Genomic DNA, 25,607 nt, shown 5'->3' with positions numbered 1-25,607 from the left:
CTCAACTACAGGTGGGTTACAAACTCTACCTGCTCAACTTTCATCACCTCAACTTCAGACTAGTTACTGTTGTTGTCAGAAGTTTACATACACTTGTAAAGAACATGTATGTCATGGCAGTCTTGAGTTTCCAATCATTTCTACAACTCTTATTTTTCTGTGATGGACTGATTGGAGTACATACTTCTTTGTCACAAAAAACATTCATGAAGTTTGGTTCTTTTATGAATTTATTATGGGTCTTCTAAAAATGTGACAAAATCTGCTGGGTCAAAAATATACATACAGCAATGCTAATATTTGATTAAATGTCGCTTGGCCATTTTCACCTCAATTAGACGCTTTTGTTAGCCATCCACAAGCTTCTGGCAAGCTTCTGGTTGAATCTTCTGACCACTCCTCTTGACAGAATCAGTGCAGTTCAACTAAATTCATTGGCTTTCTGACACAGACTTATTTCTTCAGCACACTCCACATGTTCTCAATGGGGTTTAAGTCAGGACTTTGTGGAGGCCATTCTAAGACCTTAATTCTAGCCTGATTTAGCCATTCCTTTACCACGTTTGATGTGTGTTTGGGGTCATTGTCCTGTTGGAACACCCAACTACGTCCAAGACCCAACCTTCTGGCTTTAGGTTTTCCTGAAGAATTTGGAGGTAATCCTCCTTCTTCATTATTCCCTTTACTTTCTGTAAAGCACCAGTTCCACTGGCAGCAAAACAGGCCATACCTACCGTCAAGCTTGGTGGTGGTAGTATTATGCTCTGGGTGTTCTTGGGGTGAAAGGCCTCACCTTCTCTCCTCCAAACATATTTCTGGTCATTGTGGCCAAATAGCTAGATTTTTGTTTCATCTGACCACAGAACTTTCCTCCAGAAGGCCTTTTCTTTGTCCATGTGATCAGCAGCAAACTTCAGTCAAGCCTTAAGGTGCCGCTTCTGGAGCAACGGCTTCCTTCTTGCACGGCAGCCTCTCAGCCCATTGCGATGTAAAACACGCTTGACTGTGGACACTGACACCTGTGTTCCAGCCGCTTCTAATTCATGGCAGACCTGCTTTTTGGCGGTTCTTGGTTGACTCTTGACCATCCTGACCAATTTTCTCTCAGCAGCAGGTGATCGCTTGTGTTTTCTTCCTGATCGTGGCAGTGACACAACTGTGCCATGCATTTTATGCTCACAAACAATTGTTTGCACAGTTGATCTTGGGACCTGTAGCTGCTTTGAAATGGCTCCAAGTGACTTTCCTGACTTGTTCATGTCAATGATGCGCTTTTTCAGACCGTGCTGAGCTCCTTAGACTTTCCCATTGTAGCGTTTTTGGCTGAGTGTAATGAGTGTATCAAACGAACCCTATTTAAATGGGCTGAAATAAGTCACCAGTTGTAGTCAATCATAATCACTCATAAGAAGTTAAGAGGCCATGCCACAAAGCAAATTTGATTGACACAACTTTCTACATCACCAACATTGATAATTCAAGGTGCTGTATGTATATTTTTGACCCAGCAGATTGTCACATTTTCAGAAGACCCATAATAAATTCATAAAAGAACCAAACTTCATGAATGTTTTTTTGTGACTCAAGACTGCCATGACATACATGTTCTTTACAAGTGTATGTAAACTTTTGTGTGTGTGTGTGTGTGTGTGTGTGTGTGTGTGTGTGTGTGTGTGTGTGTGTGTGTGTGTGTGTGTGTGTGTGTGACTGTCAATAATGAATATTATCAAGATTGTGTCACAAAAAATGTGGATCTACTGTTCTTCCCTGTTCCTTGTATATGATTGACATTATATATTAGTAATAGAATGGTGATCAGGAGGAAACTAATAGACAGAGAAGTGCAGTAAATAATATCTGCAACTCAGCAAACAAACACAACAGGGTCCATATCCAATCACAAAGCCCCCTCCCTTAATGTCCAACCAATCACTGGGTTTTTCCCTCCTCAAGTCCAAGTCCCGCCCTAATCCACTTAGTCCCAAGAGAAAACTGATCCGTCCGTGACGCGACTCCAAACCAAATAATCCTCGCGAATTTCTAATCCCAACAAGAAGGAACCTTCAGCAGCCTTAAAAAACAACCAAATGGCAGTTTGGCAAAATCCCACTGGCTGGGAAAACATAAAATACAAGAAACTGAAGAGATCTTGTGGTGGAGGTTAAGTTAAAATACTTTGAAATAAAAATGCCAAAGAGCTGATGGTTTATTTAGAGACTTTTCTTCACAAGTCATAAAAGCAACAAACTCTCACCCTAACCCCCCATTTAACCTCTAAGAACCTCTTCTCTTTACTCCCCTCACAAATCTACCTCCATCTGCCAGTCTTATCCTCTCTACCTCAATCTTTCCTTTGTGGAATTAGGAATCTTCATTTTCGATAGAAATTTACCATAATCTCACCCGAAATGTGGAGAACAGTTTCCTTGCGTCAGAGACCGAGGGATGAATTTTGGAATGGTAGTATAAGGCTTTAGCAGTTGATTCAGATGAGGTGTAGTTGAGGAGGAGAGAGAGATAAGGGTCTAGATCATCAGGAAGGCCAGATTTTATCCATTTCCTCTCAGCTGCCCGGAGCCCTATTCTACAAGCTTGCAGGGTTTCAGACAGCCATGGAGCGCATGGAGAGGATTGTGCCGGCCTTGAGATCTGTGGACAGAGAGTCGACAGATGAGGAAAGAGAGGACAGGAGGTTGGAGGAAGCTGCGTCAGTGGATAGAAGAGAGAAAGATTCAACAGAGGGTAGGGTGGTTAAGACAGAGGAGGAAAGAGCGGTGAGTGAGAGGGTGCGCAGGCCGCGACGAGAGGACACAGTGTGGGTATTCCCAGCCAATGTTCTTGTGGACAATGACCACGTTTCACCGCGGAGGTCGATCCACCGGTTCTCTGCAACACGTTAGATTTCATTTTGTGGGCTTTTAAACTAAATGGTCCTCGCAAACCCAGGTCACTCAAACCTTTGGACTCCCCCAGGGGGCGCAAATCCTATTGTCTCCCTCTTGGCAAAGTCACTTTTTATGACTTTCCGTTTCCCCATCAGTCAGACATTTAAAGTCACGTACAATTCAGCATCTATTCTATCAAATACGAACCCATCAATGAAAATATCCAACCAACAACAGACCCAAACCCCTAACCCCTAACTCTAACCCAAATACTAAACCATCAATGAAAACATCCAACCAACAACAGACCCTAACCCCAAACCCCTAACCCAATTACTAAACCATCAATGAAAACATCCAACTAACAACAGACCCTAACCCCAAACCCCTACCCCTATCCCAAATTTTAAACCATCAATGAAAACATCCAACCAACAACAGACCCTAACCCCTAACCCTAACCCCCTAACACTTAACCCAAATACAAAACCATCAATGAAAACATCCAACCAACAACAGACCCTAACCCCAAACCCCTAACCCCTAACCCAATTACTAAACCATCAATGAAAACATCCAACCAACAACAGACCCTAACCCCTAACCCCAAACCTCTAACCCTCACCCTCACCCCAAACCCAAATACTAAACAATCAATGAAAACATCCAACCAACAACAGACCCTAACCCCTAACACCTAACCATAACCCAAATACTAAACCATCAATGAAAACATCCAACCAACTACAGACCCAAACCCCTAACCCTAACTCCTAACCCCTAACCCAAATACTAAACAATCAATGAAAACATCTCGCCAACAACAGACCCTAAACCCTAACCCTACCCCCTAACCTACCCCCTAACACTAACCCCAACCCTAACCCAAATACTAAACCATCAATGAAAACATGCAAACAACAACAGACCCAAACCCCTAACCTTAACCCCTAACCCCTAACCCTAACCCCAAACCCTAACCAACAACAGACCCTAACCCCTAATCCTAATCGCAACCCGTAACCCTAACCCTAACCCTACTGACTTAACCCTTTCAGGACCTCAAACGCGCGGCCACGTTTTCAGGGGTTTCCAAAATGTTTTGATCAATATGTCTGTGATAATCCGGCGTAGAAACATGGTTTAAATATCCCCTGAATAGGTAGACCCTCAGCTTTCGATTCCGCCCTTGTTTGACTCACAGACGGAGCTATGAGCCTCGGAAAAGCTTGGTACACGCCCTCCCTGCGTAATTGGTGAATTTGGAAGCAGCCTAGCTTGAGTCGCTCAGACACTGCCTTTTACCGTCGTTGATTGGTCAATTCGCACGTCCATCTTCTTCGCTACACGTGTTGTCGGCATTGTCGGTATTGACAAACATTTCAGTGACAGTGACAGAGACAGAAAGCAGAGAAGATGTGTTTACAAGAATCCATTAGAAGTCCTTTTTTATATTCTGTCTAGTATTTTATTCATATTGTATGCCATTTCTGTGTAGCTCAGGACTTCATGAATGAATTTCAAGCACCAAAACAATTCATCCACATGGGTAAAGGTATGTTTTCACATAGGATTTGAAACATTTCTGAAAAACGGATTCGAAATGTTCAGGTTTAGGCCTACTTACCTCTTCACACAGTGCTGTTGGGGTAAACATCTATCACAATCAAGAAAGCTGAGTTTGTACTGAAAATATTGATATGAAACACTTGGGTATTATTTTGTATGGAAGTGACTTCAAATTGAGAAAGAATAAATGTATGTAAAAATGGAGAAAATACCCCTGGTCCCCAAAGGGTTAACCTGCAAAGTGAGGCCTTCTCTTTCCCCCCCCATCAGAACAATGTGGGACCTGTCCATGTTTACAACCCTTGACTGATACATGTCTCTCTCTCTCTTTCTCTCTCTCTCTCTCCCTCCCTCTCTCCCTCTCTCCCCCCCTCCCTCCCTCCCTCCCTCTCTCCCTCCCTCCCTCCCTACCTCTTCTCTCCATCCAATCTCTCTCTCTCTCTTTCCCTCTTTCTCTGTCTTTTTTTCTCTCTCCCTCCCTACCCCCCTCTCTCCCTCTCCCTCCCTCCCTTTCTCCCTCCCTCCCTCTCTCCCTCCCTACCACACTCTCTCCCTCCTTCCCTCTTTCTCTCTCCTTCCCTCCCTTTCCTCCCTCCCTCCCTCCTCTTGCTCTCCGTGCCTCTCTCTCCCTCCCTACCTCTCTCTGCTACTCTACCTACCTCTCTCCCTCCATCCTCTCCCTCCCTCCCTCCCCCACCTCTCTCCCTTTCTCTCTCCCTCCCTCTATCCCTCCCTCCTTCCCTCCTCTCCCTCTCTCCCTCCCTCTTTGCCTCCCTCCCTCCTCTTTCTCCCTCCTTCCCTCCCTCTATCCCTCCCTCTATCCTCTCCCTCCCTCCTTCCTCTCTCTCCCTCTCACCATCCATCCCTCCCTCTATCAATCCCTCTATCTCTCCCTCCCTCCCACCTCTCCCTCCCTCCCTTCTTCCTCCCTCTATCCTTCCCACTATCCCTCCCTCTATCCCTCTTTTCCTCCCTCCCTACTCTCTCTCCCTCTCTCCCTCAATCCTCTCCCTCCCTCCCTCACCCCCTCTCTCCCTCCTGTCCCTCCCTCTCTGCTTCTCCCTCCCTCCTTCCTCCCTCTATCCCTCCCTCTCTCCCTCAATCCTCTCCCTCCCTCCCTCCTTCCCTCCCCCTCTCTCCCTCCCTATCTCTCTCCCTCTCTCCCTCCTCTCCCTCCATCTTTGCCTCCCTCTCTCCTCTCTCTCCCTCCCTCTATACCTCCTTCTCTGCCTCCCTCCCTCCTCTCTCTCATTCTCTCCCTCCCTCCCTCCTTCCCCCCCTCCTTCCCTCCCTCCCTCTATCCTTCCCTCTATCCTCTCCCTCCCTCTTTCTCCCTCCCTCTCTCCCTCCCTCCCTCCTTCCTCTCCCTCCCTCTCTTTCTCCCTCACTCCCACCTCTCTCTCCCTCTCTCCTTCCTCCCTCTATCAATCCCTCTATCTCTCCCTCTCTCCCTCCCTCCTTCCTCCCTCTATCCTTGCCTCTCTCCCTCCCTATTTCTTTTTCTCTCTCCCTCCTCTCCCTCCCTCTCTGCCTCCCTCCCTCCTCTCTCTCCCTCTCTCCCTCCCTCCTTCATCCCTCTATCCTTCCTCTCCATTCCTCCCTCCCACCCTCTATCACTCCCTCCCTTCCTCTCTCCCTCCCTCTTTCTCCCTCTTTCCCTCTCTCTCTCCCTCCCTCCCTCTCTCCCTCCCTCACTCTTTCTCTCTCTCTCTTTCTTTCACTCCCCTCTCTTTTCTCCCTCCCTCCCTCCTCTTGCTCTCCCTCCGTGCCTCTCTCTCCCTCCCTACCTCTCTCTACTACTCTCCCTCCCTCTCTTCCTACCTCCTTTTCCCCTCTCTCCCTCCCTCTCTCCCTCTATCCTTCCTTTCCCCCCCTCACTCCCTCCCTTCCTCTATACCTCCCGACCTGCATCCCTCCCTCCCTCTTTCCTTCCCTCTCTCCCTCCCTCTATCCTCTTTTTCCCTCTATCTTCTCCCTCTCTCTTTCTCCCTCCCTCTATCCCTCCTCTCCCTCTCTTCCTCCCTCCCTCTATCCCTCCTCCCTCTCTTCCTTCATCCCTCCTCTCTCTCTCCCTCAATCCTCTCCCTCTCTCCCCCCCCTCTCCCTACCTATCTCCCTATCTCCCTCTATCCCTCTCTCTATCTCTCCTTCTTTCCCTCCCTCTATCCTCTCCCTCCCTCTATGCTCTCCCTCCCTCCCTCCTCCCTCTTTCTCTCTCCCTCCCACCCTCCTCTCTCTCCCTCTCACCCTCCATCCCTCCCTCCCTCTATCAATCCCTCTCTCCATCCCTCCCTCTCTCCCTCTATCCTCTCCCTCCCACTTTCTCCGTCCCTCTCTCCCTTCCACCCTCCCTCCCTCCCTCTTCTCTCTCCCTCCCTCCCTCTCTCTCCTACTCTCCCTCCCTCGATTCCTCCTCTCCCTCTCTCGCTCCCTCCCTCCCTCCTCTATCTCCCTCTCTCCCTCCCTCCTTCATCCCTCTCACCCTCTATCCTCTCCTTAACTCTTTCTCCCTCTTGCCTCCCTCCTTCCTCCCTCTATCCCTCCCTCCCTCCCTCCTTCCCCCCTCTATCCCCCCCTCCCTCTCTCCCTCCCTCCCTCTCTCCCTCTTTCTCCCTCTCTCCCCCCCTCCCTCTATCCCTCCCTCTCTGCCTCCCTCATTTCTTCCTCTCTCCCTCCCTCCATCCTCCCTCTATCCCTCCCTCTTTCTCCCTCCCTCCTCTCCCTCCCTCCCTCTCTCTCTCTCCCTCCCTCCTCTCTCTATCCCTCCCTCCCTCCCTCCCTCCTTTTCTCTCTCCCTCTTTCCCTCCCTCCCTCTCCCTTTCTCCCTCCCTCTACCCCTACCTCCCCTCTCTCTCTCTCTCTCTCTCTCCCTCCCTCTCCTCCCTTCCTCTTTCTTCCTCTCTCTCTCCCTCCCTCCCTCCCTCCCGTCTGTAGTGAATGGAGTGGATGTTTTCCTGCCACCAGAGCCCAAGACCAGAGCCCAGGACCAGTTCTTCCAATGTGAGTGTGTTTCTCCTGAAGTAGCTGACAGTTTCTCTCTCTCTTTATCTCTCCCTCCCTCCCTCTCTCTGTTCTTCCCTCCTCTCCCTCCCTCCCTCCCTCCCTCCATTGATCCTCTCCACAAACCCTGAGACACAACTAGAGATCTCTAGGAGAGGGAGAGACTCATCAAAGACAGCCTACATATCTGACTCTCCCTCTCTCTCCCCCCTCTCTCTCTCTCTTTCTCTCTCCTCTCTCTCTCTCCCTCTCTCTCTCTCTCCCTCCATCCCTCTCTCTTTTTATCTTCCTCCGTCCCCCTCTCTCTTCCTCCTTTCTCTCTCTCTCTCTCCCTCTCTCTTTCTTTCTCCTCTCTCTCTCTCCCTCCATCCCTCTCTCTCTCCCTCCATCCCTCTCTCTCTTTCTCTTCCTCCGTCCCCTCTCTCTCTCTCTCTCTCCTCTCTCTCTCTCCTTCCCTCCCTCTCTCTCTTTCTCTTCCTCCGTCTCTCTCTCTCTATCTTCCTCCTCTCTCTCTCTCTCTCTCCTCACTCTCTCTCTCTCTCTCCTCTCTCTCTCTCTCCCTCCCTCCCTCTCTCTCTTTCTCTTCCTCCGTCTCTCTCTATCTTCCTCCTCTCTCTCTCCCTCTCTCTTTCTCTCTCCTCTCTCTCTCTCCCTCCCTCCATCCCTCTCTCTTTCTCTTCCTCCATCCCCCTCTCTGTTCCTTCTCTCTATCTCCCCTCTCTCTCTCCCTCTCTCTCTCTCTCTTCCTCTGTCCCACTCTCTCCCCCCTCTCCTCTCTCCCCTCTCTCTCTCTCTCCTCTCTCTCTCTCTTCCTCCGTCCCTCTCTCTCTTCCTCTGTCCCACTCTCTCCCCCCTCTCCTCTCTCCCCTCTCTCTCTCTCTCTCTCTCTCTCTTTCTCTTCCTCCATCCCCCTCTCTCTTCCTCCTCTCTCTCTTATTCTCCCTCTCTCTCTTCCTCTCTCTCTTCTCTCTCTCTCCCTCCATCCCTTTCTCTCTTTCTCTTCCTCTGTCCCCCTCTCTCTTCCTCCTCTTTCTCTCTCTCTCTCCTCTTTTTCTCTCTCTCCTCTCTTTCTCTCTCTCTCTCCCCCTCTCTCTCTCTCTCTCTCTCTCCCCTCTCCTCTCTCTCTCTTTCTCTCTCCTCTCTCTCTCTCCCTCCATCACTCTCTCTCTTTCTCTTCCTCCGTCCCCCTCTCTCTCTCTCCTCTCTCTCTCTCTCTCTCTCCCTCCCTCCCTCCCTCCCTCTGCTCTTCCCCCAGATGCCTGTGAGCTCACACTGGACCCAAACACAGCACACAGAAACCTCTCTCTGTCTGAGGAGAACAGAAAGGTGACACGGAGGAGAGAGAAGCAGCCGTATCCTGATCACCCAGAGAGATTTGAGCACTATGAACAGGTGCTGTGTAGAGAGGGTCTGACTGGGCGCCGTTACTGGGAGGTAGAGTGGAGTGGGAGAGAGGCTGTTATAGGAGTGACATATAAAGGAATCAGCAGGAGAGGATGGGGTGATGACAGTATGTTGGGAAACAATGACAAGTCCTGGAGACTGTTCTGCTCTGATGACAGTTACTCCGCCTGGCACAATAATAAGTGGACTGACATACCTGTCCCCTCCTCTGGCTCCCACAGAGTAGGAGTGTATCTGGACTGGCCGGCCGGCACTCTGTCCTTCTACAGCGTCTCCTCTCACACACGGACCCTCCTGCACACATTCCACTCCACATTCACTGAGCCCCTCTACCCAGGGTTTTATCTTGGGTATGAATGTTCAGTGACCCTGTGTAAACTAGTCTCAGGGAGATCACACTGAACACCAAAGGCTCAAAGATGACGGATCAGAACATGATGCAGTTGGATAGTGGTGTGTTTTCACAGAGATGTTGGATGTACAGATGTTCCCTCTCCTAGTGTGTAGGGTGTAGTGTGTAGTGTGTAGGATTGTTGTGTGTAGTTATATTATGTTTTACTATATATATATATATATATATATATATATATATATATATATATATAGTAAAACATAATATAACTACACACAACAATCCTACACACTATATATATTATGTCACATATATATTAAATGTCACATATATATTATGTCACATGTCACATATATATTAAATAAAATGCATCTGATAGTAAAATAGACTGCAATAGAGTGACAAAAAATAGAAGCTTACATGTTTTTTAGTTTTTTTGATGGAAATGCAACTGACAATCCAGATGAATGATTAGATGATCAAATCAGACTGATGATGAACTCTGAGAATAACACAGGAGAGAGTGTGTGTATGTATATAAGAGTTGGTTAGATTGGGTGTTTGAGTTGTGATGCTGGATTACGTTGCTGTGTGTAAGATAGTATGGTCAATTTCCATAAAAAATAAAGATTCCTAATTCCACAAAGGAAAGGCAGAGAGAGAATTAAGAGAAGGATGGCCAGTGATTGATTTGTGAAGGGAGAGTAGTGGAGATGTTTATAATTATAATAGGAGGGGAAACCAGGCCGCGACGCGATGTAGGAGACGAATGATATTGGTGATATAAGTGACTTGTATATGAGGGAAGTAACCTAGATTTGAAAGTATAAATGGCGGTCTGAAAGGACAACGAAAAACCCCTTTGCAAACGTGTTTACTTTTATTACTTGTGAATAAAAGTCTCTGAATAAAGCATCAGCTCTAGTCTTTGGCATTTTTTATGTTCAAGTTGCAATCACAGTCAATCACACTGCTACTGTATGAACTAGCTACAGTCAATCACACTGCTACTGTATGAACTAGCTACAGTCCCAATGATACAATATATTAACTAGCGACTGTAGCTAGTTCATACGGTGGCAGTGTGACTGACAGTTGCTAGAACTATCTACAATCACATGACTACTGTATGAACTAGCGACAATCAATCACACTGCTACTGTATGAAATAGCTAAAGTCCCAATGCTACACTATATGAACTAGCTACAGTCAATCACACTGCTACTGTATGAAATAGCTACAGTCAACCACATTGCTACTGTATGAACTAGCTACATCAATCACACTTCATCTGTAGGAACTAGCTACAGTCAATCACACTGCTACTGTATAAACTAGCTACAGTCAATCACACTGCTACTGTATGAACTAGCTACAGTCAATCACACTGCTACTGTATGAAATAGCTACAGTCCCAATGCTACACTATATGAACTAGCTACAGTCAATCACACTGCTACTGTATAAACTAGCTACAGTCAATCACACTGCTACTGTATGAACTAGCTACAATCAATCACACTGCTACTGTATGAAATAGCTACATTCCCAATGATGCACTATATGAACTAGCTACAGTCAATCACACTGCTACTGTATGAACTAGCTACAGTCAACCACACTGCTACTGTATCAACTAGCTACAGTCCCAATGATACACTATATTAACTAGCGACTGTAGCTATTTCATACAGTAGCAATGTGACTAACTATCGCTAAAACTAGCTACAATTACATGACTACTGTATGAACTAGCTACAGTCAATCACAATGCTACTGTATGAACTAGCTACAGTCAATCACATTGCAACTGTACGAACTAGCTACAGTCAATCACACTGCTAATGTATGAACTAGCTACAGTCAATCACACTGCTACTGTATGAACTAGCTACAGTCAATCACACTGCTTCTGTATGAACTAGCTACAATCAATCACACTGCTACTGTATGAAATAGCTACAGTCCCAATGCTACACTATATGAACTAGCTACAGTCAACCACATTGCTACTGTATGGACTAGCTACATCAATCACACTTCATCTGTATGAACTAGCTACAGTCAATCACACTGCTACTGTATAAACTAGCTACAGTCAATCACACTGCTACTGTATGAACTAGCTACAGTCAATCACACTGCTACTGTATGAACTAGCTACATTCCCAATGCTGCACTATATGAACTAGCTACAGCCAATCACACTGCTACTGTATGAACTAGCTACAGTCAATCACACTGCTACTGTATGAACTAGCTACAGTCAACCACACTGCTACTGTATCAACTAGCTACAGTCCCAATGATACACTATATTAACTAGCGACTGTAGCTATTTCATACAGTAGCAGTGTGACTGACTATCGCTAGAACTAGCTACAATTACATGACTACTGTAACTAGCTACAGTCAATCACACTGCTACTGTATGAACTAGCTTCAGTCATTCACAATGCTACTGTATGAACTAGCTACAGTCAATCACACTGCTACTGTATGAACTAGCTTCAGTCATTCACAATGCTACTGTATGAACTAGCTACAGTCAATCACACTGCTACTGCATGAACTAGCTACAGTAATTCACAATGCTACTGTATGAACTAGCTACAGTCAATTACACTGCTACTGTATAAACTAGCTTCAGTCAATCACACTGCTACTGTATGAACTAGCTACAGTCAATCACACTGCTACTGTATGAACTAGCTACAATCAATCATACTGATACTGTATGAAATAGCTACAGTCCCAATGCTACACTATATGAACTAGCTACAGTCAATCACACTGCTACTGTATGAACTAGCTACATTCCCAATGCTGCACAATATGAACTAGCTAGAGCCAATCACACTGCTACTGTATGAACTAGCTACAGTCAATCACACTGCTACTGTATGAACTAGCTACAGTCAACCACACTGCTACTGTATCAACTAGCTACAGTCCCAATGATACACTATATTAACTAGCGACTGTAGCTATTTCATACAGTAGCAATGTGACTGACTATCGCTAGAACTAGCTACAATTACATGACTACTGTATGAACTAGCTACAGTCAATCACACTGCTACTGTATGAACTAGCTACAGTCAATCACACTGCTACTGTATGAACTAGCTACCGTCAATCACACTGCTACTGTATGAACTAGCTTCAGTCATTCACAATGCTACTGTATGAACTAGCTACAGTCAATCACACTGCTACTGCATGAACTAGCTACAGTCATTCACAATGCTACTGTATGAACTAGCTACAGTCAATCACACTGCTACTGTATAAACTAGCTTCAGTCAATCCCACTGCTACTGTATGAACTAGCTACAGTCAATCACACTGCTACTGTATGAACTAGCTACAATCAATCACACTGCTACTGTATGAAATAGCTACAGTCCCAATGCTACACTATATGAACTAGCTACAGTCAATCACACTGCTACTGTATGAACTAGCTACAGTCAACCACATTGCTACTGTATCAACTAGCTACAGTCCCAATGATACACTATATTAACTTGCGACTGTAGTTATTTCATACAGTAGCAGTGTGACTGACTATCGCTAGAACTAGCTACAATTACATGACTACTATATGAACTAGCTACAGTCAATCACACTGCTACTGTATGAACTAGCTACAGTCAATCACAATGCTACTGTATCAACTAGCTACAGTCAATCACACTGCTACTGTATGAACTAGCTACAGTCAATCACAATGCTACTGTATCAACTAGCTACAGTCAATCACACTGCTACTGTGTGAACTAGCTACGGTCAATCACACTGCTACTGTAAAAACTAGCTACAGTTAATCACACTGCTACTGTATGAACTAGCTACAGTACCAATGATACACTATATTACCTAGCGACAGTCAATCACACTGTTACTGTACGAACTCGCTACAGTCAATCACACTGTTACTGTATGAACTACCTACAGTCAATCACACTGTTACTGTATGAACTAGCTACAGTCAATCACACTGGTACTGTATGAACTAGCTACAGTCAATCACACTGCTACTGTATGAACTAGCTAAAGTCAATCACACTGCTACTGTATACACTAGCTACAGTCAATCACACTGCTACTGTATGAACTAGCTACAGTCAATCACACTGCTACTGTATGAACTAGCTACAGTCAATCACACTGCTACTGTATCAACTAGCTACAGTCAGTCACACTGCTACTGTATAAACTAGCTACAGTCAATCACACTGCTACTATATGAACTAGCTACAGTCAATCACACTGCTACTGTATGAACTAGCTACAGTCAATCACACTGCTACTGTATCAACTAGCTATAGTCAATCACACTGCTACTGTATGAACTAGCTACAGTCAATCACACTGCTACTGTATGAACTAGCTACAGTCAATCACACTGCTACTGTATGAACTAGCTTCAGTCATTCACAATGCTACTGTATGAACTAGCTACAGTCAATCACACTGCTACTGCATGAACTAGCTACAGTAATTCACAATGCTACTGTATGAACTAGCTACAGTCAATCACACTGCTACTGTATAAACTAGCTTCAGTCAATCACACTGCTACTGTATGAACTAGCTACAGTCAATCACACTGCTACTGTATGAACTAGCTACAGTCAATCACACTGCTACTGTATCAACTAGCTACAGTCAGTCACACTGCTACTGTATAAACTAGCTACAGTCAATCACACTGCTACTGTATGAACTAGCTACAGTCAATCACACTGCTACTGTATGAACTAGCTTCAGTCATTCACAATGCTACTGTATGAACTAGCTACAGTCAATCACACTGCTACTGCATGAACTAGCTACAGTAATTCACAATGCTACTGTATGAACTAGCTACAGTCAATCACACTGCTACTGTATAAACTAGCTTCAGTCAATCACACTGCTACTGTATGAACTAGCTACAGTCAATCACACTGCTACTGTATGAACTAGCTACAATCAATCACACTGCTACTGTATGAAATAGCTACAGTCCCAATGCTACACTATATGAACTAGCTACAGTCAATCACACTGCTACTGTATGAACTAGCTACAGTCAATCACACTGCTACTGTATGAACTAGCTACAGTCAACCACACTGCTACTGTATCAACTAGCTACAGTCCCAATGATACACTATATTAACTAGCGACTGTAGCTATTTCATACAGTAGCAATGTGACTGACTATCGCTAGAACTAGCTACAATTACATGACTACTGTATGAACTAGCTACAGTCAATCACACTGCTACTGTATGAACTAGCTACAATCATTCACACTGCTACTGTATGAACTAGCTACAGTCAATCACAATGCTACTGTATCAACTAGCTACAGTCAATCACACTGCTACTATATGAATTAGCTACAGTCCCAATGCTACTGTATGAACTAGCTACAGTACCAATGATACACTATATTACCTAGCGACAGTCAATCACACTGTTACTGTACGAACTAGCTACAGTCAATCACACTGCTACTGTATGAACTAGCTAAAGTCAATCACACTGCTACTGTATACACTAGCTACAGTCAATCACACTGCTACTGTATGAACTAGCTACAGTCAATCACACTGCTACTGTATGAACTAGCTACAGTCAATCACACTGCTACTGTATCAACTAGCTACAGTCAGTCACACTGCTACCGTATAAACTAGCTACAGTCAATCACACTGCTACTGTATGAACTAGCTACAGTCAATCACACTGCTACTGTATGAACTAGCTACAGTCAATCACACTGCTACTGTATCAACTAGCTACAGTCAATCACACTGCTACTGTATGAACTAGCTACAGTCAATCACACTGCTACTGTATGAACTAGCTACAGTCAATCACACTGCTACTGTGTGAACTAGCTACAGTCAATCACACTGCTACTGTATGAACTAGCTACAGTCCCAATGATACACTATATGAACTAGCTACAGTCAATCACACTGCTACTGCCTTACGTGTCTCCAACATGTCTCACTTGTCTCGTACTTGTGTCACTTATTGTCTTGTCATTGCACTTCTGCTTATTTGTATTATGTGTATTTTGTATGCTGCATTGTCATGGAATCAAGCCTAAGAATTTTACTCCCTGCACTTGTGTATGGGACGCAATAAACTTGAAACTTGTAACAGTAATGCCTTTTTTGTTGTAACTACCTGCTTGATAGTGAATATTTTAGATTACGGTCTCTAGCGGTTGTGAATGAACATTGTCAGCAACGACACACTGACTTATATTTGTGAGGTAGTTCAGGAACCACTGACAAGCATTCTGATCCAAATCTATTTAAGACAGTCGACTCACTAACAGTGAATGATCCACTGGATCAAAAGCTCTTGATAGATCATTAAACAAGGCAGCACAATGCTGCTTTTTATCAAGGGCACAGACAATATCATTGATTACAAAGAATGTTGCTGAAATAATCCTGTCTCCTGGTCAAAAGCCTGATTGAAATGCTTAGTTTAGACTTCACTACCCATAAGGCCTGCTGTAGTTCAGACTTCACTACCCATAAGGCCTGCTGTAGTTTAGACTTCACTACCCATAAGGCCTGTTGTAGTTTAGATTAGATTCAACTTTATTGTCATTGTGCAGAGTACAAGTACAGAGACAACGAAATGCAGTTAGCAGAAAAGTGCAGTGTGAGCAGTATATACAGGTAGTTCAGTATATGCGCAGTATAGTAGTACAGTGTAAGCAGTATATGAATAATTGTTGTTATTACAGTACATGATATTGGTTCCGCCCTATGCTGTTGTACCCGGACTGAGGGACCGCAGGTAAAACCTACAATGCTTGAATGTACAGATGCACGTCGTGGAATAAAGCCAGTAAAAGAAACGCTGCCCGTTCATTCCTAGTTAGGAATACAAATAAAACACAAACATAACAGTAGTGAGAGTCGATGTGGAGTCATCTTGAGCCGAGCTCTCAGCCCACCTCGGCGATGTATGCGCGCCGCCATCTTGGTACACGCCCTCCCTGCGTGATTGGTGGATTTGGTAGCATACTAGTTTGAGTCGCTCAGACACTGCCTGTTGATTGGTCGATTCGCACGTCCGTCTTCTTCGCTACACGTGTTGTCGGCATTGACAAACATTTCAGTGACAGTGACATGCGCGCGACGCATGCGCGCCGCCATCTTGGTTTTGATATCCAGTGGAGTATGTTCCATGTTAACGTAGTAGGGTTATCCAATGGAGTAGGCTGCATGCTAACGTTGCATTCATAGCCGGTGGAGTATGCTAAATGCTATTGTTGTATTCTTATCCAGTGAAGTAGGCTACATGCTAATATTAGCACTGCATCGCGCGCATGTCACTGAAATGTTTGTCAATACCGACAACACGTGTGGCGAAGAAGACGGACGTGCGAATCGACCAATCAAAAGGCAGCGTCTGAGCGACTCAACCTAGCCTGCTACCAAATCCACCAATCAGGCAGGGAGGGCGTGTACCAAGATGGCGGCGCGCATACATCGCGAAGCCCGCTGTCTCGCTGAATTAGTGGCTATTTGCTTGTTTATTTCAAGTATTCTCGCTAAAAACAGTTTAGCGTCCATATCGTACAGCCGACGACAACTTTTGGACATCGGCTCCGGCATTCCAGACATCTTTTATCGACGCAATACCCTGAGATTAGAGCAGAACAGCGGGACCAGCTGACTCCGCTACACCGACCGGGATGGAAAACCCAGCCGAGGGAGCCGAGGTGGGCTGAGAGCTCGGCTCAAGATAACATCCACATCGACTCTCACTACCTCGTCTTTTCTCCTCACCGATGTTCCTTCCCTGGATGAGACAAGATGGATGAACTGCGGCTGCGGATCCCCCCCCCCCCCCCCCCCACACACACACACACACACACACACACACACACACACACACATGGATGACGGACTGCAACATGATGGTTCTCACGGAAACCTGGCCCAACAGCGAGGTGTGGTGGGAGGGGGGCCTGCTCTGTCTGCACTGTCTGAATATGTTTGCCCTCCTCAAATACTGACCCACCTGGCCTTAGATCAGCTCATGGGACTACACAATACTGCACTAACCCAATAGCTAGCAAATTCATTATACCAGACGTAGAAATCCAGTGACTTCAAATGTATCCATGGTTAATTGCTCCCCTGTTGCTTCCGCAACTGTAACTCTCACTCATGAATTCTTATCATAATGCCCCACAGTGATCGTTTGGCTTCATGTATTTATTTGTATTCCTCATTCAGGCTGAATGGATGTCACCTCACAGAGAGATGCTGTGAAGCGTTGGCCTCAGCTCTCAGCTCAGACTCCTGCCACCTGAGAGAGCTGGACCTCAGTAATAATGACCTTGGTGACGGGGGGGTGAAGCTGCTCTCTGCTGGACTGGGGAGTCCACACTGTCAACTACAGACACTGAGGTGAGGTCTCAGACTATTCTTGTTGTCAGACACATCATTCCTGAGTGTTTGTTACATTATCATTCTATGGAATCAATGACACTTGCACAGAAAGGGTCAATGATTGAGACAGACAATGTACATTATCTTCCAATCAATTACTATATAACGTGTGTGTGCGTGTGTGTGTGTGTGGTGGCAGGAGGGCTGCTCTGTCTGCATTGTCTGAATAACTTTACTCTCCTGAAATCCTGACCCACCTGGCCTCAGATCAGCTCATGGGACTACACAATACTGCACTAACCCAATAGCAAGCAAATACATTATACCAGACGTAGAAATCCAGTGACTTCAAATGTATCCATGGTTGCTTGCTCCATGTTGCTCCCGCAACTGTAACTCTCACTCATGAATTCTTATCATAATGCACCACAGTGATGGTTTGGCTGCATGTATTTATTTGTATTCCTCATTCAGGCTGAATGGATGTCACCTCACAGAGAGATGCTGTGAAGCGTTGGCCTCAGCTCTCAGCTCAGACTCCTGCCACCTGAGAGAGCTGGACCTCTGTCATAATGATCTAGGTGACGGGGGGGAGAAGCTGCTCTCTGCTGTACTGGGGAGTTCACACTGTCAACTACAGACACTGAGGTGAGGTCTGACTATTCTTGTTGACAGACACATTATTCCTAAGTGTCTGTTACATTATCATTCTATGGAATCAATGATACTTGCACAGAAAGGCTCAATGATTGACACAGACATTGTACATTATCTTCCAATCAATTACTATATAATGTGTGTGTGTGTGTGTGTGTGTGTGTGTGTGTGTGTGTGTGTGTGTGTGTGTGTGTGTGGTGGCAGGGGGGGCTGCTCTGTCTTCACCCTCTGAATAACTTTACTCTCCTCAAATCCTGACCCACCTGGCCTTAGATCATGATACCTGCTCTGCAAAACTCAATGATGGAGACAGAACATTTACATGATCTTCCAATCAATTCCTAAACTCTTCACTGTGACTACACGTGGCCTACTACTTTATTTGTAATCTCCTTTTTTCTTTTGTCAACTCCCACACCGTCATCTTGTGCATGCTCCCTTAACCTAGAACTACTTTCCCCTCCAAAAAGATAAATAAATCAATATAATCTCCACAATATATGCGGTCTTCATAATTAAAAAAAAAGCGATGAAGGATACCGTCTTACCTATCTCAGATGGGGTGTTTTTGAGTAACCATTTCATTGGGACAGCAACACATGCACAGTTCAATAACAAGAGGCCTACCTTTAGGTCAGGATGGCCTTGCAGCTGACTCAACACATCCCCATCACCAGATATAACCCAGGGGACAGATATAACCATTGTCAACCTGACTGGCTGTCTTGTTTCGTACCGTTACTACATACAATCATAAACGAGTACAATACTGATCATAAAGGAATCAATGGGGGGGGGCACTCTCTGAATACCGTTACTCTACTCAATTCCTGAACAATCTTTCCTTACATCAGCTGAGGGGACCACACAATACTGCACTAACCCAATAGCTAGCAAATATACCACACTTAGAAATACATTGACTACAAACCTGCCTGTGATTGACCTGAATCTTGAATTCTTATCGTAATGCACCACAGTGATGGTTTGGCTGCATGTATTTATTTGTATTCCTCATTCAGGCTGAATGGATGTCACCTCACTGGGAGATGCTGTGAAGCGTTGGCCTCAGCTCTCAGCTCAGACTCCTGCCACCTGAGAGAGCTGGACCTCAGTAATAATGATCTAGGTGATGGGGGGGTGAAGCTGCTCTCTGCTGGACTGGGGAGTCCACACTGTCAACTACAGACACTGAGGGGAGGTCTCAGACTATTCTTGTTGACAAACACATCATTCCTAAGTGTCTGTTACATTATCATTCTATGGAATCAATGATACTTGCACAGAAAGGCTCAATGATTGAGACAGACAATGTACATTATCTTCCAATCAATTAGTATTTAATATGTGTGTGTGTGTGTGTGTGCGTGCGTGCGTGCGTGCGTGCGTGCGTGCGTGCGTGCGTGCGTGAGTGCGTGCGTGTGGTGGCAGGGGGGGCTGCTCTGTCTGCACCCAGTGAATATGTTTCCATCCTCAATTCCTGACCCACCTGGCCTGAGATCAGCTCACACAATACTGCACTAACCCAAAAGCTAGGAAATACATTATACCAGATGTAGAAATCCAGTGACTACAAATGTATCTATGGTTAATTGCTCCCGTGTTGAGAGCAACTATAACTCTCACTTATGAATTCTTATCATAATGCACCACAGTGATGGTTTGGCTGCATGTATTTATTTGTGTTCCTCATTCAGGCTGAATGGATGTCACCTCACAAAGAGATGCTGTGAAGTGTTGGCCTCAGCTCTCAGCTCAGACTCCTGCCACCTGAGAGAGCTGGACCTCAGTAATAATTATCTACGTAACAGGGGGGTGAAGCTGCTCTCTGCTGGACTGAGGAGTCCACACTGTCAACTACAGACACTGAGGTGAGGTCTCAGACTATTCTTGTTGTCAGACACATCATTCCTAAGTGTGTTACGTTATCAATGATACTTGCTCTGCAAAGCTCAATGACGGAGACAGAACATTTACATGATCTTCCAACCAGTTCAATCAATCAATAAACTCTTGGCTGTGACAACTCTTGGCTGTGACAACACTTGGCGTACCAGTTTTTTTGTATTCCACCTTTTTCTTTTGTCAGCTCCCAGACCATCATCCCGTGCGTGCATTTATTTTACCATGATGAGCGGTCTTCATAATTTAAAAAAAATCGATGAAGGATACTGTCTTACCTTTCTTAGATAATATGTTTTTGAGAAACCATTTCAGAGGGACAGCAACACATTCACAGTTCAATAACAAGAGGCCGACCTTTAGGTCAGGATGGCCTTGCAGCTGACTCAGCACATCCCCACCAACAGATATAACCCAGGGGACAGATATAACCGCTGTCAACCTGACTGGCTGTCTTGATTCGTACCGTTACTACATAGAATCATAAACGAGTCCAATACTGATCATAAAGGAATCAATGAACAGTGTATGACTGAAAAAATATAATCATCATGACATGGTCATACTGATTAAAATAGATTGTTGTTTTGCTATATTGATTATAAGAATATCATAAACGACAGATGAGAAATCTGTCTCCCCTCACACTATCAAGGAGGGAGCAATAAGGCACACAATGCAACAATCATGTATTGTACAGCTTATAATGACATCATCTTCAGCTCTATTTATCATTAAAGGCAGAATTTCAAAGAGTGTATGTGTGTGTGTGTGGGGGGGGGGGCACTCTCTGAATACCGTTGCTCTCCTCAATTAATGAACAATCTGGCCTTAGATCATCTGATGGGGCTTCACAATACTGCACTAACCTAATAGCTAGCAAATCTACCACACTTAGAAATACAATGACTACAAACCTGCCTGTGATTGGCTTGAATCATGAATTCTTATCATAATTCACCACAGTGATCATTTGGCTGCATGTATTTATTTGTATTCCTCATTCAGGCTGAATGGATGTCACCTCACAGAGAGATGCTGTGAAGCGTTGGCCTCAGCTCTCAGCTCAGACTCCTGCCACCTGAGAGAGCTGGACCTCAGTAATAATGATCTAGGTGACTGGGGGGTGAAGCTGCTCTCTGCTGGACTGGGGAGTCCACACTGTCAACTACAGACACTGAGGTGAGGTCTCAGACTATTCTTGTTGTCAGACACATCATTCCTAAGTGTGTGCTACATTATCATTCTATGGAATCAATGATACTTTCACAGAAAGGGTCAATGATTGAGACAGACAATGTACATTATCTTTCAATCAATTACTAAATAATGTGTGTGTGTGTGTGTGTGTGTGTGTGTGTGTGTGTGTGTGTGTGTGTGGTGGGGTGGGGGGTTCACTCTCTCAATAACGTTTCTTTCCACAATTCCTCTCCAATCTGGCCTGAGATCAGCTGATAGGGCTCCACAATAATTCACTAACCAATCTAACATATTGCTTGCTCCCCTGTTGAGAGCAACTATAACTCTCACTCTTGAATTCTTACACCACAGTGATGGTTTGGCTGCATGTATTTATTTGTATTCCTCATTCACATGTGGCCTTTCAACTGCCAAATGAAGAGGATTTAAAGCTGCACATGTACATTAGAGAGGAATAATCAGATTCTTGATATCAGATGGAGTGACACTATTTCCCCAGGTTGTCAGGCTGTGGAGTCCCAGAGGAAGGCTGTGTTTCTCTGGCTTCAGCTCTGAGGTCTAAGCCCTCCCACCTGAGAGAGCTGGACCTCAGCTACAATCACCCAGGAGACTCAGGACTGTCTCTGCTCTCTGCTGTACAGAAAGATCCACTCTGTAAACTACAGACACTCAGGTAAAGACTGAATATGTGGCTGGACATATCAATGAGATTAATGCACTGTATCTATTTTCCTCATGATTGTGAGTGTGTCATTCAACCTCTGTGTGTTCTTCGGTGGTTGATATAGTGTGGACCATGGTGGAGAGTGCAGGCTCAAACCTGGGCTGATCAAATGTAAGTCACCAACGCTGTAGAGAATAGGACTGTGATATTACTCAAGAACCAGGGTACAGCAGAGTTCAAACAGAGCACCAGTATTGTATTCATATGTAAATCTAAAATATTAGTAAATGTGAATTAGTTGTATCCCTTGTAAAACATTTCAAATAAATAAGTCATATTTTGTGAAAAAAAGAAAAATAATGTTGCCATAACAAGATCACATTGTGAATATTGTAAGTTATTCAATTGTATTGATTTGATGATTATTTTTGCCCTCTCAATCAGATGACTCTGAGCTCACACTGGACCCAAACACAGCACACAGAGACCTCTCTCTGTCTGAGGAGAACAGAAAGGTGACACTGGGGAGAAAGGAGCAGCCGTATCCTGATCACCCAGAGAGATTTGAGGACTATGCAGAGGTGCTGTGTCGAGAGGGTCTGACTGGGCGCCGTTACTGGGAGGTAGAGTGGAGTGGGGGAGGGGCTGATATAGGAGTGACATATAAAGGAATCAGCAGGAGAGGAGGGGGTGATGACTGTGTGTTGGGATTCAATGACAAGTCCTGGAGTCTGAGCTGCTCTGGTAACAGTTACTCCGCCTGGCACAATAAGAAGAACACTGTCATACCTGTCCCCTCCTCTGGCTCCCACAGAGTAGGAGTGTATCTGGACTGGCCGGCCGGGACTCTGTCCTTCTACAGGGTCTCCTCTGACACACGGACCCTCCTGCACACATTCCACTCCACATTCACTGAGCCCCTCTACCAAGGGTTTATGGTTGGGTATGACTCTTCAGTGACCCTGTGTAAAGTAGTCTCAGGGAGATCACACTGAACACCAAAGGATCCATCTGATGATGGATCATAACATGATGCAGTTGGATGGTGGTGTGTTTTCACTGAGATGTTGGAGGTACAGATGTTCTCTCTCCCAGTGTGTAGGGTGTTGTGTGTTGTGTGTAGTTATATTATTTCTTACTGTACATATATATATATATATAATTATAAAAAAATGCATCTGATAGTGAAATAGACTACAGGTACAGAAAATATGTATATATTTGTTTATATATGTTTGTTTGTTTTTGATGGAAATGCAACTGATAGTGAAACAATCCAGATGAATGATTAGATGATCAAATCAGACTGATGATGAACTCTGAGAATAACACAGGAGAGAGTGTCTGGATGTATATAAGAGTTGGTTAGATTGGGTGTTTGAGTTGTGATGCTGGATTACGTTGCTGTGTGTAAGGTAGCAGGGAGTGGATGTGAAGACAGCTCTCCTTCTCTGTCAGTACAACATGGACAGTGTCTTCGGAACATCCTAATCTACACAGTGTTTAATTGATTCCTATGCAAATCAGAGACCCCATAAAAACAAAGATATTTATTCCAAAATGACATGAACTATTATCCTTGCATTAAGATGGACTTAATTCAACTTATTGAGTGACTTGTTGATGACATTTTTGCATTTTAGCTAATTTTAAGAGTGTCATAGCAAAAGGTCTGAATACTTCTGTACATGAGGTATTTCTGTATTTCAGTTTTAATAAATGAAGAAATTTCAAAAATCGTGTTTTCGCTTTGTCATTCTGGGGTATTGTGTGTGGATTGATGGCAAATTCTTTTAATTGAATCCATTTTAAATTGAGTCTATAACACAAGAAAATGTGTAAAAAGTGAAGGGGACTGAATACCTTCAGAAGGCGCTGTACATGTTCTGAACTTCACTTTCCATGCATTCCTTCATTTTTATATAGTAATCATCTAGTACAGTAATATCTATGCATCATGTGACATTGTGAGGGGCAGCCAAGGTGCAGGCTGCTTTTCCTTTCTCTGTCTGTGGGCTGTGGGAGGCATGGCTCTCATGAGAAGACTTCACCTGTCCCCTGCAGTACCGCTCCCTGCCATGGGAGGCATGGCTCTCATGAGAAGACTTCACCTGTCCCTTGCAGTACCGCTCCCTGCCATGGGAGGCATGGCTCTCATTAGAAGACTTCACCTGTCACCTGCAGTACCGCTCCCTGCCATGGGAGGCATGGCTCTCATGAGAAGACTTCACCTGTCCCCTGCAGTACCTCTCCTTGCCATGGGAGGCATGGCTCTCATGAGAAGACTTCACCTGTCCCCTGCAGTACCGCTCCCTGCCATGGGAGGCGTGGCTCTCATGAGAAGACTTCACCTGTCCCCTGCAGTACCGCTCCCTGCCATGGGAGGCATGGCTCTAATGAGAAGACTTCACCTGTCCGCTGCAGTACCGCTCCCTGCCATGGGAGGCATGGCTCTCATGAGAAGACGTCACCTGTCCCCTGCAGTACCTCTGACCCCCAGACCCCCAGACCTCCAGACCCCCAGACCCCCAGAACCCTATCCCCCAGACCTCTAGCCCTCAGATGGGGGCACCACCTGGTGGTCATTTACTAGTATTACAACAACAGAGATTAGAATCCAGCCAGTTAGCAATAAGCACTGAACCCTAAAAACCCAGAATTTGAACCTGAAATATTCTTTATAACATCACAGATCTTTTATAATGGAACAGTGTAATAGAACATCAGTGTAATAGAACATCAGTGTAATAGAACATCAGTGTAATAGAATATCAGTGTAATTGAACATTAGTGTAATAGAACATCAGTGTAATAGAACATTAGTGTAATAGAACAGTGTAATAGAACAGTGTAATAGAACAGTGTAATAGAACATCAGTGTAATAGAACATTAGTGTAATAGAACAGTGTAATAGAACATCAGTGTAATAGAACAGTGTAATAGAACATCAGTGTAATAGAACATCAGTGTAATAGAACATCAGTGTAATAGAACATTAGTGTAATAGAACATCAGTGTAATAGAACATCAGTGTAATAGAACATTAGTATAATAAAACATCAGTGTAATAGAACAGTGTAATAGAACATTAGTGTAATAGAACATTAGTGTAGTAGAACATCAGTGTAATAGAACATCAGTGTAATAGAACATCAGTGTAATAGAACATTAGTGTAATAGAACAGTGTAATAGAACAGTGTAATAGAACAGTGTAATTGAACATCAGTGTAATAGAACATCAGTGTAATAGAACATCAGTGTAATAGAACATCAGTGTAATAGAACATTAGTATAATAGAACATCAGTGTAATAGAACATTAGTGTAATAGAACAGTGTAATAGAACATTAGTATAATAAAACATCAGTGTAATAGAACATTAGTGTAATAGAACATTAGTGTAATAGAACAGTGTAATAGAACATCAGTGTAATAGAACATTAGTGTAATAGAACATCAGTGTAATAGAACATTAGTGTAATAGAACAGTGTAATAGAAAATTAGTGTAATTGAACATTAGTGTAATAGAACATCAGTGTAATAG

At 44.6% G+C, this 25,607-nt stretch overlaps 3 protein-coding genes across 3 annotated transcripts in view; 1 reads left to right on the top strand and 2 right to left on the bottom strand.

Moving 5' to 3' along the window:
* LOC310823913 (tripartite motif-containing protein 16-like protein) overlaps positions 1 to 25,607 on the top strand; it is a gene marked incomplete at its 5' end in the record, with an annotated part of 214,783 nt that overhangs the window by 2,604 nt on the left and 186,572 nt on the right. The gene's annotated exons all lie outside the window — the stretch shown is intronic.
* Positions 1 to 25,607, bottom strand: part of LOC310823897 (uncharacterized protein) — a 211,889-nt gene that overhangs the window by 115,588 nt on the left and 70,694 nt on the right. The gene's annotated exons all lie outside the window — the stretch shown is intronic.
* The window catches only part of LOC310823899 (uncharacterized protein), a 310,796-nt gene that overhangs the window by 232,290 nt on the left and 52,899 nt on the right, over positions 1 to 25,607 (bottom strand). The window lies entirely within an intron of this gene.

The sequence above is a fragment of the Argentina silus genome (assembly GCF_951799395.1).
Source record: "Argentina silus genome assembly, chromosome: Y".
Lineage (NCBI taxonomy): Eukaryota > Metazoa > Chordata > Actinopteri > Argentiniformes > Argentinidae > Argentina > Argentina silus.
The sequence above is the reverse complement of the archived record's forward strand: the minus strand, read 5'-3'. Positions and strand labels throughout refer to the sequence as shown.